The sequence below is a fragment of the Clarias gariepinus genome, chromosome 22 (genome assembly GCF_024256425.1).
Source record: "Clarias gariepinus isolate MV-2021 ecotype Netherlands chromosome 22, CGAR_prim_01v2, whole genome shotgun sequence".
Taxonomy (NCBI): Eukaryota; Metazoa; Chordata; class Actinopteri; order Siluriformes; family Clariidae; genus Clarias; species Clarias gariepinus.
Genome location: NC_071121.1, coordinates 247,501 through 264,551, shown reverse-complemented (window position 1 = coordinate 264,551; position 17,051 = coordinate 247,501). Strand labels below are relative to the sequence as shown.

At 43.7% G+C, this 17,051-nt stretch overlaps 1 protein-coding gene across 1 annotated transcript in view; it reads left to right on the top strand.

The window, feature by feature from the left end:
- The first annotated feature begins 1,674 nt into the window (after window positions 1-1,674).
- Window positions 1,675-17,051, top strand: part of hdac7a (histone deacetylase 7a) — a 60,616-nt gene continuing 45,239 nt past the window's right edge. The window contains exon 1 of the mRNA XM_053482016.1: window positions 1,675-1,900. The gene's annotated coding sequence lies outside the window, so the exon portion shown is untranslated. The remainder of the gene's footprint in view (window positions 1,901-17,051) is intronic.

Sequence of the window (17,051 nt, the reverse complement as noted above, 5' to 3'; positions counted from 1 at the left end):
GGAGTTACAGTGTGGAGTTACTGTTAAAGTGTGGAGTCACTGTGTGGAGTCACTGTGTGGAGTTACTGTTACAGTGTGGAGTTACAGTGTGGAGTTACTGTTAAAGTGTGGAGTAACTATGTGGAGTTACTGTGTGGAGTTACTGTGTGGAGTTACAGTGTGGAGTTACTGTGTGGAGTTACTGTTAAAGTGTGGAGTCACTGTGTGGAGTCACTGTGTGGAGTTACTGTGTGGAGTTACTGTTACAGTGTGGAGTTACAGTGTGGAGTTACAGTGTGGAGTTACTGTTAAAGTGTGGAGTTACCTTGTGGAGTTACTGTGTTAGGTTACTGTTTGGAGTTACTGTTACAGTGTGGAGTTACAGTGTGGAGTTACTGTTAAAGTGTGGAGTAACTGTGTGGAGTTACAGTGTGGAGTTACAGTTAAAGTGTAGAGTTACAGTTGAAGTGTGGAGTTACAGTGTGGAGTTACAGTGTGGACTTATGGTGTGGAGTTACTGTGTGGAGTTACAGTGTGGACTTACTGTGTGGGGTTACTGTGTGGAGTTACTTTTACAGTGTGGAGTTACAGTGTAAAGTTACAGTGTGGAGTTACTGTTAAAGTGTGGAGTAACAGTGTGGAGTTACAGTGTGGAGTTACTGTTAAATTGTCGAGTTACAGTGTGGAGTTACCGTTAAAGTGTGGAGTTACAGTGTGGAGTTATGGTGTGGAGTTATAGTGTGGAGTTACTGTGTGGAGTTACAGTGTGGAGTTACTGTGTGGAGTTACAGTGTGGAGTTACTGTGTGGAGTTACTGTTAGTGTGGAGTAACAGTGTGGAGTTACAGTGTGGAGTTACTGTTAAAGTGTGGAGTTACAGTGTGGAGTTACAGTTAAAGTGTGGAGTTACAGTGTGGAGTTACAGTGTGGAGTTATGGTGTGGAGTTACAGTGTGGAGTTATGGTGTGGAGTTACAGTGTGGAGTTACAGTGTGGAGTTACTGTTAAAGTGTGGAGTTAAAGTGTGGAGTTATGGTGTGGAGTTACAGTTAAAGTGTGGAGTTACAGTGTGGAGTTACAGTGTGGAGTTATGGTGTGGAGTTACAGTGTGGAGTTACTGTTAAAGTGTGGAGTTACTGTGTGGAGTTACAGTGTGGAGTTACAGTGTGGAGTTACTGTTACAGTGTGGAGTTATGGTGTGGAGTTACTGTTACAGTGTCGAGTTATGGTGTAAGCAGATCACCACGTTTCAGTTTTTTAAACATCAGATGGAAATCTATATAATTAATGCATAAACTAATGCGTAAAAACAAGGAGAAAGTCACACTACACTTAAAAAACCTGAACACTGTGTGTATGTGTGTGTCAGATTTAGATTTGCAAAAGTTTGACTATGTAAAAGAACAGTGAAGGATAATCCTTAACTAAACAAAAACGGTTCTACCCCGGTTCTGCCCTGGTTCTGTCTCGGCTCTGCTTCAGCTCTGCTGTTTCCACTGGTTTATGATTGTTGTTTTTTTCCACTTTTTTCTTCTTTAATGTCTCGGGTTTTGTGTTTTACCCTCCGATACACCGTTTCCTGCCATTGTGTGTGTCGCAGACGCAGACAGCCCCTGGCCTCCTTGCAGAGGGTCCCTCCCACCTCCAGCCCCTCTCTCTCTCTCTCTCTTACACACACACACACACACACAGCTTGTTTCTTCCTCTGCTAGCTCACACTGAGGGATTGTAAAAGTCACTGAGACGGAGTAAGAGACAGGCTCAGCCCTTTCCCTCATTCACTTTCTGTCTCTCTGCTAGGTCGCGTCTCTCTCTCTCTCTTTCTCTCTCTCTCTCTCCTGGATGCTACAGTATCTCTGATCAGGATGTGGAACATGAACTTGGGTTAAGTTCTTGACTCTGTGGAAGTAACACTTTGAGCTGGTGAGTGACTTGTTTAATTCTGCTGTTCTCATGCTTTCATGTTTTTAGGTTTGTTACTTGACATGCAGACAGACAGACAGACATACGCAGACAGACAGATACACAGACAGAGCACTCGCAGTGCATTCTTTTCTTCCCATGTTTGCAGGATGAATGCACTTCAGCTTCTGATTTCTGTTAAACTTGAGTAACATCTTAGTTCTACCAGTCTCTCTCTCTCTGTCCCTCTCTTTCTCTCCCTGTCTCTCTCTCTCTCTCTCCTTCTCTCCCTGTCTCTCTCTCTCCCCCTGTCTCTCTATGGGCTCAGATTACCGGCTTCCTCCTGTTGTTTTGTGGGTGCAGGTTCCCTCTCCCACGCTCTCTCTCTCTCTTTCTCTCTCTCTTTCACACACACACACACACACACACACACACACACACACACACGGAGGGGAAGGAAAAAGCTGATAAGAGTTTGGTTTAACAGGGAGAGGCGTGTGTGTGTGTGTGTGTGTGTGTTGCTAAAATATCAGGACACATTTTGTGTAATTTCTCAACTTGTGTTGTTTTTGGAGTGCTCTCTCTCTCTCTCTCTCTCTGGGTGGAGGAAGTGAAGGAGGGAGAGATGAAAATTGGGAACAGACCCTCAGTGAGTCAGAACTCAGAGTGCGAGAGCCAACAGACAGGAAAAAGGCAACAAGACAATTCTCAACACAAGCTACAGAATTGACACTTCAGGGAGACAGGAGAAACTCCTGGTGTGTGTGTGTGTGTGTGTGTGTGTTCTTACTTGGGGTTCTGTAGGGAATGGCGGTACTCTTTATGGGTGTTTAAATTTTAAACAGTTTCAGGATTAAGTGAGAAACTTCCTCATTGATAGACGCTGGTGGAATGTGGAAGCTGATGATGTCATAACGAGGGTTACAGCAGCTGACCAATCACAGGCTTCGCTTTAACTCCCACTCAGTTATACACATTTCTGAATGAATAACATGAATTGAACACACAGCATTAAAACTAAACATGGGTGTGTTATGGGCCGAGGTCGAGGTGTGTTACAGACTGTGTGTGTAACTGTGTGTGTGTAACTGTGTGTTCTCTGGATATGAAGCATTGGGTTTTCAGTTCTTTTTACTGGAGTGTAAATCAGAGCAGCGTTTTCGTCTCCTGTCTGTCACAGCTCGGTGTGTTCACTGATAAGGCTGAGCCACGGTAGCATTTCCTGTCCAAACAGGAAGTGTTCTGTCTTGCCAAAGCTCACATTGTCTACAAAATAATATCAACCTTCTCTCCAGCTATTATTATAGTTTACACACACACACACACACACACAGTGACGTTAACCAGTCTTTAATTAACCCCTTACTTTTTAACAAATATTTCTCCTTGTCTTTATTAGGACTATTTTATTTTGCCATGTACAGTAAGTATACCTGATCGTGTCTCTGAGACGTCTCACACACACACACACACACTGACCCTGAGACCACAGGAGGTTTAACGGCTTTTACATTCATTTTTATGCTCCTGTTTATATGTACAATTACAACCATGTAAAACTTTGGAATGGTAAAATAAATAATATAAATAATAATATATAAGTAAAATAATATAATAATATAATATGTACTTTACAGAAACCTTTTTTACCCCTTAGCCCCGCCTCTTTTCCGAAACATTTACAGGTCAGGTCGACACAGAGTTCACCTCTACAAAATAGGTGTTTCTTTATTTCTTACTTCAAACGATGTACCATAAACCTGTACCAAATACCCATAATGCCCTGCGGCACTTACAGGTGGCACACGGCGGAATCATGAAGCTATTTTTACAAAAATCCTGATATAATCATTACTTTCTTCAGAGCAGGAGGAGGATTTCACTGTGTGTTCAGTGTGTGTGTTCAGTGTGTGTGTTCAGTGTGTGTTCAGTGTGTGTGTTCAGTGTGTGTTCAGTGTGTGTGTTCAGTGTGTGTTTACTGTGTGTTCAGTGTGTGTGTTCAGTGTGTGTGTGTTCACTGTGTGTTCAGTGTGTGTGTGTTCACTGTGTGTTCAGTGTGTGTGTGTTCACTGTGTGTTCAGTGTGTGTGTTCAGTGTGTGTTTACTGTGTGTTCAGTGTGTGTGTTCAGTGTGTGTGTGTTCACTGTGTGTTCAGTGTGTGTGTTCACTGTGTGTTCAGTGCATGTTCAGCACATGTTTAGCGCGTGTTCAGTGTGTGTGTTTAGCGCGTGTTCAGTGTGTGTGTTTAGCGCGCGTTTAGTGTGTGTTTAGCGCGCGTTTAGTGTGTGTTTAACGCGCGTTCAGTGTGTGTGTTTAGCGCATGTTCAGTGTGTGTTTAGCGCGCGTTCAGTGTGTGTGTTTAGCGCATGTTCAGTGTGTGTTAAACGCGCGTTCAGTGTGTGTTTAACGCGCGTTCAGTGTGTGTGTTTAGCGCGCGTTCAGTGTGTGTGTTTAGCGCGCGTTCAGTGTGTGTGTTTAGCGCGCGTTCAGTGTGTGTGTTTAGCGTGTGTTCAGTGTGTGTTTAGCGCATGTTCAGTGTGTGTTCCGCGTGTGTTCAGTGTGTGTTTCGCGTGTGTTCAGTGTGTGTTTAGCGTGTGTTCAGTGTGTGTTTAGCGCGTATTTAGTGTGTGTTTAGCGTGTGTTCAATGTGTGTTTAGCACGTGTTCAGCGGGTGTTTAGTGCATGTTCAGCGCGTGTTTAGCGCGTGTGGAACGTTAAGCAGAAGTACATGAATGTTACTGTTTGTACCGTTCTTGAGGACATCAGCTAACAGGATATGATGTAATGTGCTGCTAAGGTCATGTGAGTGTTTCCAAAGTATTTTTAGTTTAGAGTTGATGGAAACATTTTATGTTTGCAAAAATGTGTGTAGACATGTTGATGAAACCTCATGGAGTGAGAGCAGAGTGGGTGCTGACTAATGATAACATCAGCAGAGAGAACGTCCTTAACACCCTCATCCCAGCCCTGACCAAGAACCGGATCTTCACCAGCACTCACTCAGTCCTTTAACCATTTAATGACTTCCCCTTACCACCTGCATGAGGAACACCTAAAAATCACCAGCCTGAGGAATGTCTTGCTCTTATTTAGGATCGAGTGTATGCACAGACCCGTGAGGCCTGATGAAAACATGCAGCTCTGTAAATTATATTGTAAATAAAAATAACTGAAACTCTAAAGTGAGCACTTCTCATCCACACACAGTCTTACACACAGACTCGCAGGAAATCTGATCTGAGGTCATCATTAAAGAACACTGTGTCTCTAAAAGTGACCCATGAATACTTACACTGCAGGAAGGTCAGGAGGTCAAGAGGGGTCAAAGGTCAAGCCCAGCCTTTGGCTAGACTTCCTGTTAGACAGAGATGAATTTGTTCCCAGAGTGATGATGAGCTTCAGATGTGCTACATTTAAAACACACACTAGACCTTCACATCACAATGTATAGCCTGATTTTATTCATTTATTTCATTTAATTAGTTAGTTTTAAACACTCACATTTACAGAAAACTTTGATCACAGTGCGGTGATAAAACATCCTAAAGAAATCTGTGTGAGTGATGATCCTGGACGAGGTGGCTCAGAGCTCACTGCAGTCGTTCACGTGAACATTCAGAGTGGAACGTCTGATCCTTCAAAATCGACTTCCGGAAGAGACGCACCACTCGCACGTTACAGGAACTCGGCTGGGAGTTATTGCCACGCCCTCCTCACAGTCCTGACCTCGCGCCAAGACATTTCCACATGTTTGTCCTGTTAAAGGAGTTCCTGGGAGGCCAGTGTTTCAGACGTGAAACAGACAGACAGTCGATTGAAAATGTATAGGTTTCCTTTATTGAGTTGGGCTTTATTATTATTATTATTAGTAGTAGTAGTAGAAGTCGTAGTGGTGATTCAGTGACATGATTTTATTAGATATTTTCTTTGTTTGAATTTTTCTGATATTCTTATACTTAGATTTTAGAGTAAGTCTTTATGCGAATTCTAAACAGAAAATTCTGTGTTTATATTCACATCACGTATAATCTGATCCGAAGTTATGTCCATATAAGGGGCGGGGTTTAGTGCCAGTTTATGACAACAAGGTATGTGTGAGCCCAGGCTGTGTTTTTAATGAAATCTCATTCTCAAAAAAGTCACCATGGGGAGGGGGTTGTGTTTGGGGTACTGTGTAGGGCATGGGGGTGCAAGGGTTAGAGGGTGGCAGTTGGGGCAGGTTTGTTCCTGTGTGTTAAACCCCTGAGACAGGACTCTATAAATAAGTGGTGACTCGATTCCGAGTGAAAACAGTTGTGTTTTCTGCTGTGCGAGCGCGGACAGGAAGTGAACGCCGCATGATTCACACCGCTGACATTTTCAGCAGCTGCAGGATTTTTCCAGCTGCAGGCCAAGAGCACATCATTACTCACTCTGAGAACATGCAGAGAACACGCAGAAAACACACTACCTCACCTCGGACACTTATAAAAAAAACATTTCAAATTGAATAGACATATTAAATCAAATCATCCTTATTCACTATACACTACACCACTCCTGAATTATAAGCAACCTTGAGTTTTTCTGAGAATCTCTACTTCCTACATGAACTGCATTGTGGGATGTCAGGATGCGCTGGATTTTATTCACAGGGTTATAAAAATGCTCAAAAAAATTCAAAAAGCTCAATATCTAGTGTGCTATGTAGCAAGTGTTACTTGCGGGCCGGTGGTAGCTCAGTGGATAAGGCAATGGATTACGGTTCGGAAGATCCCAGGTTCAAACCCCACAACTACCAAGTTGTCCCTGTTGGGCCCTTGAGCGCGGCCCTTAACCCTCAACTGCTCAGATGTGTAATGAGATAAAAATGTAAGTCGCTCTGGATAAGAGCGTCTGCCAAATGCCCAAATGCAAATGCAAGTGTTCTACAGCTGATAGGTACTACCCATAATGCACCACTCTGTAGCACTTGGAATGTAGAGTGAACATTAAAGTGCAGTAAGTTCACTTGATCCCATTCCCTACATTAGTGTGCTGCATGTTTCTCCAACATACTGTAGGGCAGGGAATTGGGAATAGGGATAAATTAGAGCTTCCCAGAATGTTCTCTACACTCCAGATTAGATAGTGAGAAGCGAACAGTGCAGCAGACTTCCTTTAGATGAGCCAGCTTCAAATGAAGGGCTGGAATCTATAATCACACTGAAGTCTTTCGCTGTTGCACTTGATGGATCAAAAGGCCATCGAAAGTTAGTGTGATCAAAAACCTGGGTGGTCCTATGACTAAAATTTCTGTCTTATCAGCATTAAGCAGAAGGAAGTAAATTAACTTCCAGTCTCTATTGTCCTGCACACATTGCTCAACTTTCTTAAGCTGTTTTTTCTCATCAGGTTTTGCTGAGACATATAACTGTGTGTCATCAGCATAACAATGAAAACTAATACCATGCTTACGGATTATGTTGCCCAGAGGAAGCATGTAAAGGGAAAAAAAGCAGTGGACCTAAAACTGAACCCTGCGGAACGCCAAACTCCACTAGAGAACATGCAGAATAATCACCATTTCTACAAACTGACAACGATCAGTTAAATAGGATCTGAGCCAGGAGAGGGCTGTACCCTTAATTCCTACTACATTTTCTAATCTGTGAAGAAGAATAGCGTGATCAACGGTGTCAAAAGCTGCACTGAGTTCGAGTAATACAAGCATAGTTACACAACCCTGATCAGAGGCCAATAGGAGGTCATTTACTACTTTAACGAGTGCTGTCTCTGTACTGTGATGAGGCCTAAATCCTGACTGATACAGTTCATGTATGCCATTTCTATGTAGATTTGAACAGAGCTGCTCCGCTACTATCTTTTCCAGAATCTTAGAGATAAAGGGGAGGTTTGATATTGGCCTGTAATTGGACAGCTGACAGGGGTCGAGGTCAGGTTTCTTTATTAGTGGACAGCGCTATTCACTCCTTCCGCTTGCGTGAGCTCACAGACGCCCCTGATTGGCTGTAGAGCTGTGATTATTGTGGAAGCACTAAGTACCTCTCATCCCTCCCCTCTGAGGGAGCTCGGCCAATCAGCTCTCTCTGACCTCCGGCTGCGAGAGGTTACAGCAATATATATATATTGCTTTGGTGAGAAAGTGTGTTTGAGCAAGAAGCTTTCAGGGTGATATGTGATGTATTGTCACACACACTCACACACACTCACATTAGGTGGTGCTCTGTCTGTACTCTCTTTTTTCATAGATGTTCTCATAATTGTTTCCATTTTGTCTGTAATGTTCTGTGTGTAAGTGTATACATGTGTGTGTAATTGTATAAAAGTGTGAGTGTATATGTGTGTTTGTGTGAGCGAGAGAGAGAATTTCCCGGCACACACTTCAGCAGAAACACCACAGACCCAAACACACTTCCTGTCAGTGATGTGAAGTAACACGTGCTGTATATAACATCAGGAGCCCAGGAGTTCTACAGAAACACTCACGATCAGAATGTGATTTAGGTCAGAGCCACAAAAAATTGTTGTTCCAGCATATTTAATTTAAGCTTAAATCAAGTGGGGGCGCCAGTGAGTCTATTTGCAAACTTCAATTTAAGTGTCAATAAAATCCAAACCAAAACCCACAGTATAGTGATTCTGTTTGGATACAAAATCAGACTCACATGGATAAATTGCATGAATACAATCACACACACACACACACACACACACACACTTTAGTTTTTGAATTTAATCTTTATAATAAATATTTTTAAGCTCTTGACATGGACTTCGTTTTGTGTTTTGTGTCTATTTGATCATTGGTGATGTAATGCATCTAACACAATGTTTATAAACATAAGTCACATTCTAATTAATGCAAATAGGACAAATACATTGTGAGGTCTTTAAGTAGGCTATTTTCTGCAACATTTTCACGTTGACACAAGAATATTAGGATAATGTTTTTGTAGTTTATGGCTTTTTTAATCGATTTATCTAGTTACTTGGCATTTCTTATGTATATATTCTTGTAGGCGTGTCTGTAAGGACTGCACAGTTACAGTATATGACATGAAATGCTCCAAGAGCTGACACTACAGCGTGTAAAAATACTCCGATACACTCCTGCGGAGCTTGTCTGTGGCAGGGATTAAAGGGTTAAAACATTATTATTTGGTTCAAGTGTGTGACGGTGAGCTGCTCGGCTCTGAGTCAGTCTGGATAAACATGACTGATAAATGAATAAGTGTAAATGGAAATTTGGTGGAAAAACCCGTGCGATTGAGTTTTAGCCGTTAAAGCAGTATTTCAGTGAGAAACTCGCTCTCTGTCCTTCGTTTCTGTCCTGTAGAAACCACACACACTTTCCAGCTCCGCTCTCGCTCTCCACCTTTAATCACACAGTTTTCCATTAGCGCAGCTCTGAACCAAGCGGCTCGGGGATGCTGAGGTGACACACTTCAGAACTGAAACTGTTCACCAATGTCTCACACACTCGAGCAGGAAAACTGTGTGGGTGAGAGAGAGAGAGAGAGAGACAGAGAGAGAGACAGACAGAGGGTTATTTTTAGGCCGTGTTTCCTTTCGCCCACCTCTCCTGAGCTGCTGTTGTTCTTAAAAGGTGGGCGGAGATTCACACTGAGTAACACACCGATGATATCACCTTCATCATCATCATCATCATCATCATCATCAGGAACCACACATACAGTATATATATATATATATATCTCATATACAGTGAAAGAAACAAATATTTGACCGCGCGCTGATTTTGTCATTTGTTGCTGTCCAATAAAAAAGAAATGAAAAGTCTCAAAACAGAATCATTTTAATGGTAGGTTTATTTTAACAGTAATAGATCAAAAGGAAATTTGAAAAAATTACTTTAAATAAAAGATAGAAACTGATTTGCATTTCATTGAGTGAAATAAATATTTGAATCCTTTAACAAAAAAAGACTAAAATACTTAGTGGCAAAACCCTTGTTTGCAAGCACAGAGGTCACACGTTTCTTGTAATTGATATCCAAGTTTGCGCAGATTTTAGGAGGAATTTTAGGAGGCCACTCCATGACCTTAATGTGCTTCTTCTTGAGCCACTCCTTTGTTGCCTTTGCTGTATGTTTTGGGTCATTGTTGCGCTGGAACATCCATCCACGACCCATTTTCAGTTTCCCGGCAGAGGGAAGGAGGTTGTCGCTCAGGATTTTACGATACATGGCTCCGTTCATTTTCCCGTCGATGCGGTGAAGTTGTCCTGTGCCCTTAGCAGAAAAGCAAAACGTTTCCACCCCCATGCTTGACGGTGGGGACGGTGTTTTGGGGTCATAGGCAGCATTTTTCTTCCTCCAAACACGGCGAGTTGAGTTAATGCTAAAAAGCTTAATTTTGGTCTGATCTGACCACAGCACCTTCTCCCAGTCACTGTCTGAATAATTCAGGTGTTCATTGGCAAACTTCAGACGGGCCTGCACATGTACCTTCTTGAGCAGAGGGACCTTGTGAGCACTGCAGGATTTTAATTCATTGCGGTGTAATGTGTTTCCAATGGTTTTCTTGGTGACTGTGGTCCCAGCTACTTTGAGGTCATTAATTAACTCCTCCTGTGTAGTTCCAGGATGATTTCTCCCCTTTCTCAGAATCATTGACACCCCATTAGGTGAGATCTTGCATGGAGCCCCAGAACGAGGTCGATTGATGGTCATTTTGTGCTCCTTCCATTTTCGAACAATTGCACCAACAGTTGTCACCTTCTCTTCCAGAATCTTGCTAATGGTTTTGTAGCCCATTCCAGCCTTGGGCATGTCTACAATTTTGTCTCTGACACTCTTGGACAGCTCTTTGGACTTTCCCCATGTTGAACAGTTTGGAATCTGCTTGATTGATTGATTCTGTGGAATCACAGTGTCTTTCCACAGTGTCTTTTATACAGGTGACTAGTTAAGACAGGTGTCTTTAATGAGGGTGACTAATTGAATAGGAGTGTCCAACCACTTTGTGGGAGACAGAACTCTTAAAGGTTGTTAGAGGGTTCAAATACTTATGCAATTCAGTTTCTATCTTTTATTTAAAGTTATTTTTTTTCCTTTTGATGTGCTGTCTGTTACTGTTAAAATAAACCTACTATTAAAATTATACTGTTCTGAGACTTTTCATGTCTTTGTCATTAGACAAACTTACAAAATCAGCAAGGGGTCAAATAATTATTTTCTCCACTGTATGTCTATATATAAATTGGCACTTCATATATATACAGTATATACAGTGCATCCGGAACCTTCCAGAAGGACAACCATCCAATCAGGTCTATATGGTAGAGCGGTCGGAGAGTCTCATCAGACCTGAGAATGTTGTTTCTCCTGGTCTGAGAGTCCTTCAGGTGCCTTTTGGCTGCCATGTGTCTTTTACTAAGGAGTGGCTTCCGTCTGGCCGCGTAAACTCGGCTGGACAGACAGACAGAAAGAAATATTTCTGAAACTGGTTTCTGTTTTTCTAATGTATGAAACATAAAGATACCGTTGAAAGAGTGAGTTTTGATCCAATGTACAGACAAAAGCCTTCTTTTATTTATGTAGCTATTCAGCAGGTCTATAGTATGGTGGAAAGCACTGTGGCCTCGCATCTCCAAGGTCTAGGGTTCCCCTCTGTCCTCTGGACCTGTCTGACTTGTCCTGGTGTCCCTCTTCTGGTTGGAGATCTCGTCACATGGACGCCCCGTGTGGTCTGTCTGGGATGCGTGTGGTGACTGGGGACGGTTCCACTTTACCATGAAGACGGTCCTGTCCTCACCTGATACAGACAGCTGTTCTCTGAGGACTCGTGACTGCAGTCGCTCGATAGTTCAGGACTGGAGTTTCCTACAGTCTACCTGAGTCTCCAATAACAGACTGGACTCCATATGAACTTCTCCACATCTCCTGTTATACTGAACTTCCAGCCTCCTAACACACAGTATGAGTGCAGATCAATCCCTGCTATCCGTTATCACCCAGATGAGGATGGGTTCCCTGTTGAGTCTGGTTCCTCTCAAGGTTTCTTTGATTCTTTGTTCGGCTCGTTCATCAGGGACGATCTAATCATTCTGATTCATACACACTTACATCTCATACACTCACTCACTCATTGTCTATACCGCTTTATCCTGTGTTCAGGGTGGCGGGAGCCTGAAGCCTATCCCAGGAGACTTAGGTCATGAGGCGGGGTACACCATGGACAGGGTGCCAATCCATTGCAGGGCCATTCCACTCCACTCTTTACATTTGCCTAATGTTTCACTAGAAACACATACTGAGCGTTGGTGTGTGTGTGTGTGTGTGTGTGTGTGTGTGTGTTTGCTTTGAGTCAGAACAGACACCACACCCATCACACTCCTCCCTGCTAAACTACTCCTACTATCCAACTCTCTTTTCTTTCTCTCTTTCTCTCTGTCACACACACACACACACACACACACACACACACACACTCTCATTTACTTTCCACACCCTGCTTCTTTTCCTCTTCTCCCATTTCTCTCCTGTTTCTCTCTCTGATGCTGAATTCTTCACATTCCTGTGCAGTTCTTTAGAGCTTCAGCACAGCGTGACCTTCTTTCCTCCTCCTCATCCCACTCTCCATCTCTCTCTCTCTCTTTCTCTCTCTCTCTCTCTCTCTCTCTCTCTCCAGATGAGGTGATATTAGGGGTGAGAAGTGAATAAGAGTGAGGTCATTCTATTAGAATTTAACCTTAGTCTAACTCTGAACACTTAAACTTTCAAACTTCTATATTACACAGAAACCCTGAACAACACTGTGAGTGTGTGTGTGTGTGTGTGTGTGTTCTGCTCCAGCCATGACATTTGCCCAAATGCCAGAGAAAATCAGATATAAACTCATAAATGATCCCTATTGTCACACATCTCGATCAGACCTGAACTCTGTGTGTGTGTGTGTGTGTGTGTGTGATGAAAAAAGTGTGTGTAGCAGGAAAAAATGACTGAGTTTGTAATCTGAACGAGTCGCAAGCAGCAGTAGAAAGAGCGGAGCAGGCTTTATTTTGATTCGGGATAGTCAGAGTGGCACCTGGGTATAAAGTAAGAGGAAATGTCACACTGCACACACACACACACACACACACACACACACACACACACATACATGCTGTATACAAACTGTGATACAGTGGTGTAGAGTTTGGGACAGCCACTGTGCATTAGAGATCCTTTCTTTAGTCTCATAAGGAACATACACAGAAAAGCCCAAAGTGTGAGTGTTGTACTCTGGAGTGGAGATAACCATGTGACCTGAGAGAAGAGTGTTTGACCCGAGAGCTGAGGGTGTGACACAAGAACTGTCGGTGTGACCCACGCTCTCAGCTCTCGGCTTGCTGTGGAGACCAGGCTTCCAGTCCGCAGCGTTGCCTGATGCCGGTGGCTGGAGGACGAGACATCGAAGGGGTGTGCAAGGAAGAGGAAGCATGGCAAGCGCGTGGGAGTCTGTGCTAGGCTACTCAGACCATATCTCTTTTATGCTGATTCCAGCATACAGACCACTAAACAAGTGTTCAAAACTGGTTCTGAAGCAGGGGAAACCCTGGCCAGCAGGAACCATCTCTGCTCTTCAGGATTGTTTTGAGAACACTGACAGGAACATGTTCAGGGAGGCTGCAACTTACGGCGACTTCATTGACTTGGAGAAGTACACGTCATCAGTGACCAGCTACATCAACAAGTGCACTGACAACATTTGATGTCTCAAAGAACATTATCTTATGACTCAACCAGAAACCGTGGATTACAGTGGAGGTGCATGCACTTCTGAATACCTGAGACTGTGCCAGTAAGAACCAAACTGTCCCGGACCATCAGAGAGGAGAAGTGCACACACCCACACAGAATCCACAACCACTTAAGGGACAGCGGTGACACACGGTGCATGCGGCAGGGCATACAAGCCATCACCACCACAGGACATCATCACCTGCCTGTGACAGTGACAGCTGGCTTCCAGATGCGCTGAACAGATTCAACACTTGGTTGGATGCACAGAGTAACGTAACAGTGAGGAAGACCACCCCACCTCCCAATGACCAGGTGCTGTGTCTCACCACTGCTGATGTGAGAAAAACTCTATGCAGAGTCAACACATGTAAAGCTGCTGGACCAGACAATACCCCTGGCAGAGTGCTTATTGAATGTGGATATTGAATGTGACATCAGGACCCTGCTTACTGGACCAGTCAACAGATATCGCCATCTCCACCACACTTCATCTGGCCCTCACACACCTAGACAAGAAGGACACCTATGTTCGAATGCTGTGCATAGACTTCAGTTCAGCATTTAATTTAGCATTTAAGCAATTCCCCTCTGGGATTAATAAAGTTATTTGAATCTTGAATCTTGAATCTAATACTATCATCCCTGATCGGGTCATCAAGGTAGGTCTCATTAGCACGAACGTCAGCATACAGAGAGGAAGTACAGAGGCTAACGGACTGGTGTAAAGATAACAACCTGTCTCTGAATGTTGCTAAAACAAGAGAAATGGTTGTTCACTTCCCGAGGGCACGGAGCGCCACTCTCCACTGAACATCAACAGCTTCTCATCTGGTCTCCTCACACTTTTCTTCCTGAGAGGGCTGAGGAAGGCCCAGATCCTGACCACCTTCTTTAGAGGGACCTTTGAGAGCATCCTGAGCAGCTCCATCACTGTCTGGTTTGCAGCTGCTGGCAACAGAACAACACATGCACAAACACACTAATCAACAACCATCCAAAAGTTGTTCATACCAACCTGAACATGCTCTCTTGCCCAACATTTATTACTTCTTTATCTTTGCTGTTACTTACAAGGAATGTTGACTGTTTCTCCTCCTATTATCTTAATTCATAACCTCATCACCACAAAGTATTGAAATGTGTCATAATGTTGTGTTGTGACTCTTGTTTGCACATTTGTACACGCAATTTATGTTGTCTCTTTTGTATAGGTGCTTATACAAAATGAAATAGATAGGAAAAGTCTCAGCTTTTTACTTAAGAAAGTCAATCTGTCTTGTCTCAGCTAGTTAGGTGTCTTAGTTAGCTTGTTAGTTTCGTTAATTTATGTTGCTACTTAAGGTTGTATGTTGCACCTTGCGTTGTTTCATTTCACTGTGTACTAAACTGTATATGGTGAAAATGACAACTTGAATTTAAACTTGAGAACTGAAGGTATGACCCAAGAGAGGGGTGTGTGAGCTGAGAGCGGATTGTGGGACCCGTGAGCTGAGAGTGTAGACTCAAGAGGAGTGTGCATGACCTGAGAGCAGAGTGCGTGTTTCCCAAGAAAGTGGGTCACATGGAGAGCAAACCCGAGAGCAAAGTGGAAACCGAGAGCTGAGGGTGTGACCTGAGTGGGGAGTGTGAGTGACGTGAAAGCATAGTGTCTGACCTGTCACGGCAGGACCTAGTGACTGACATATGCCCAACTTCTTTCGCTCCTTGCTCACTCCGAAACAGAGGCAGCATCCCCTTCTGCAGGTGTATGATGGAACAGGGTCACACAAGCACAGCCGGCGGCGATTGAAAGAATGAATGGAACTCCTGCTCTCTATAAAAGGCGGAGTCCAGAGTAACAAGCGTGTAAGTGTAATGTTGGAGTTTTTAGGCTTTAGCCTAATGCTAATGGGGAGACCGTCATGCCCATTTGGGGTAAGCTGCCCAGACAACAGACATCACAAGGGCTCACACCAAGGCTGTGCTGATGGATGGCTGGGCAGGACCAGCTGGGGCGCATCAGCCAATGGAGAGATAAAGGTACATAAAAGCCTGCAAGAGCCACTGCCCAGGAGAACATTTACATTTACATTTAGGCATTTGGCAGACGCTCTTATCCAGAGCGACTTACATTTTTATCTCATTACACTTCTGAGCAGTTGAGGGTTAAGGGCCGCGCTCAAGGGCCCAACAGTGGCAACTTGGTGGTTGTGGGGTTTGAACCTGGGATCTTCCGAACCGTAGTCCAATGCCTTAACCACTGAGTTACCCCTGACCCATGAACATGTGATTAAAGGCAAGTGACCTGTGTCCCACCGTGTGTCATCTGTCTTGCCTGATAGAGCTCAAAGTGTAAAGGCAGCCAGATGGAACACCATCAACTCACCTGTTCATGAACTTGTGGAACAGATGCAGACGTGCTGCACACTGCCGATTCACACATTAGAGGTCACGGCACAAGGGCATCAAGGGCTGCACAAGTGTGTGACCCAAGGGCTGAGTGTGTGAACTGAGCTGTGTGTTGCTCGAGAGCTGAGTGTGTGACACAAGCTAGTGGGCTGGACATACAGTCACAGTGTCTCCTGTTAAAACATGAATCTCTGACTCTCTCAGAACCGCTGATCACTGTAGCCATTGTTATAGTTCTATTATAATTAAAACTTTCATGCTTTTGTGATAAAACTCACTTATGACACTACACTGCACTAATCACTAAACTATTCATCAAATCTCACTCTCGTTAAATTCACTCGTGAGCTTCCACGGCTGAACACACGCTCCTCGGCTCGTTGAGTTTTGAGGATTTAGCGGCCGATGTCTCTTTTCCTGTGATTGGCCACCAAAGACATCAATACCAAGACACCACAGCACTGTCCCTTGAGTGACCACAAGGACATAGTGGTTTACTGGGTTAGGGTTAGACCTGATCATTAGTTTCATCATTAGTTACTAAGAGTCTCTTAGGTTAGCTCAGTGTTAATCCTTGCTGGACGCTCAAGAGAAAGTTGAGTAACTTCCATGGTGGAAGGTGGGATCTACACACTACATGTCCAAAGCAGGTGTGTAAGATTCTACACTGCATGAAGAAATCATATCATAGAACCTCCTGACTATGTACCCTGACTATGCCCAAGTCCCCTGTGACAGGCTCCAGGCTCCGCGAACCTGTAAAGAGGTGGAGTCTATAAAGAGGTAGCGTTTATAAAGAGGTGGAGTCTATAAAGAGGTAGCGTTTATGAAGAGGTGGAGTCTATAAAGAGGTAGAGCCCTGTAAAGAGGTGGAGTCTATAAAGAGGTAGAGTCCTGTAAAGAGGTGGAGTCTATAAAGAGGTAGAGCCCTGTAAAGAGGTGGAGTCTATAAAGAGGTACAGTCCTGTAAAGAGGTGGAGTCTATAAAGAGATAAAGCCCTGTAAAGAGGTAGAGTCTATAAAGAGATAAAGCCCTGTAAAGAGGTAGAGTCTATA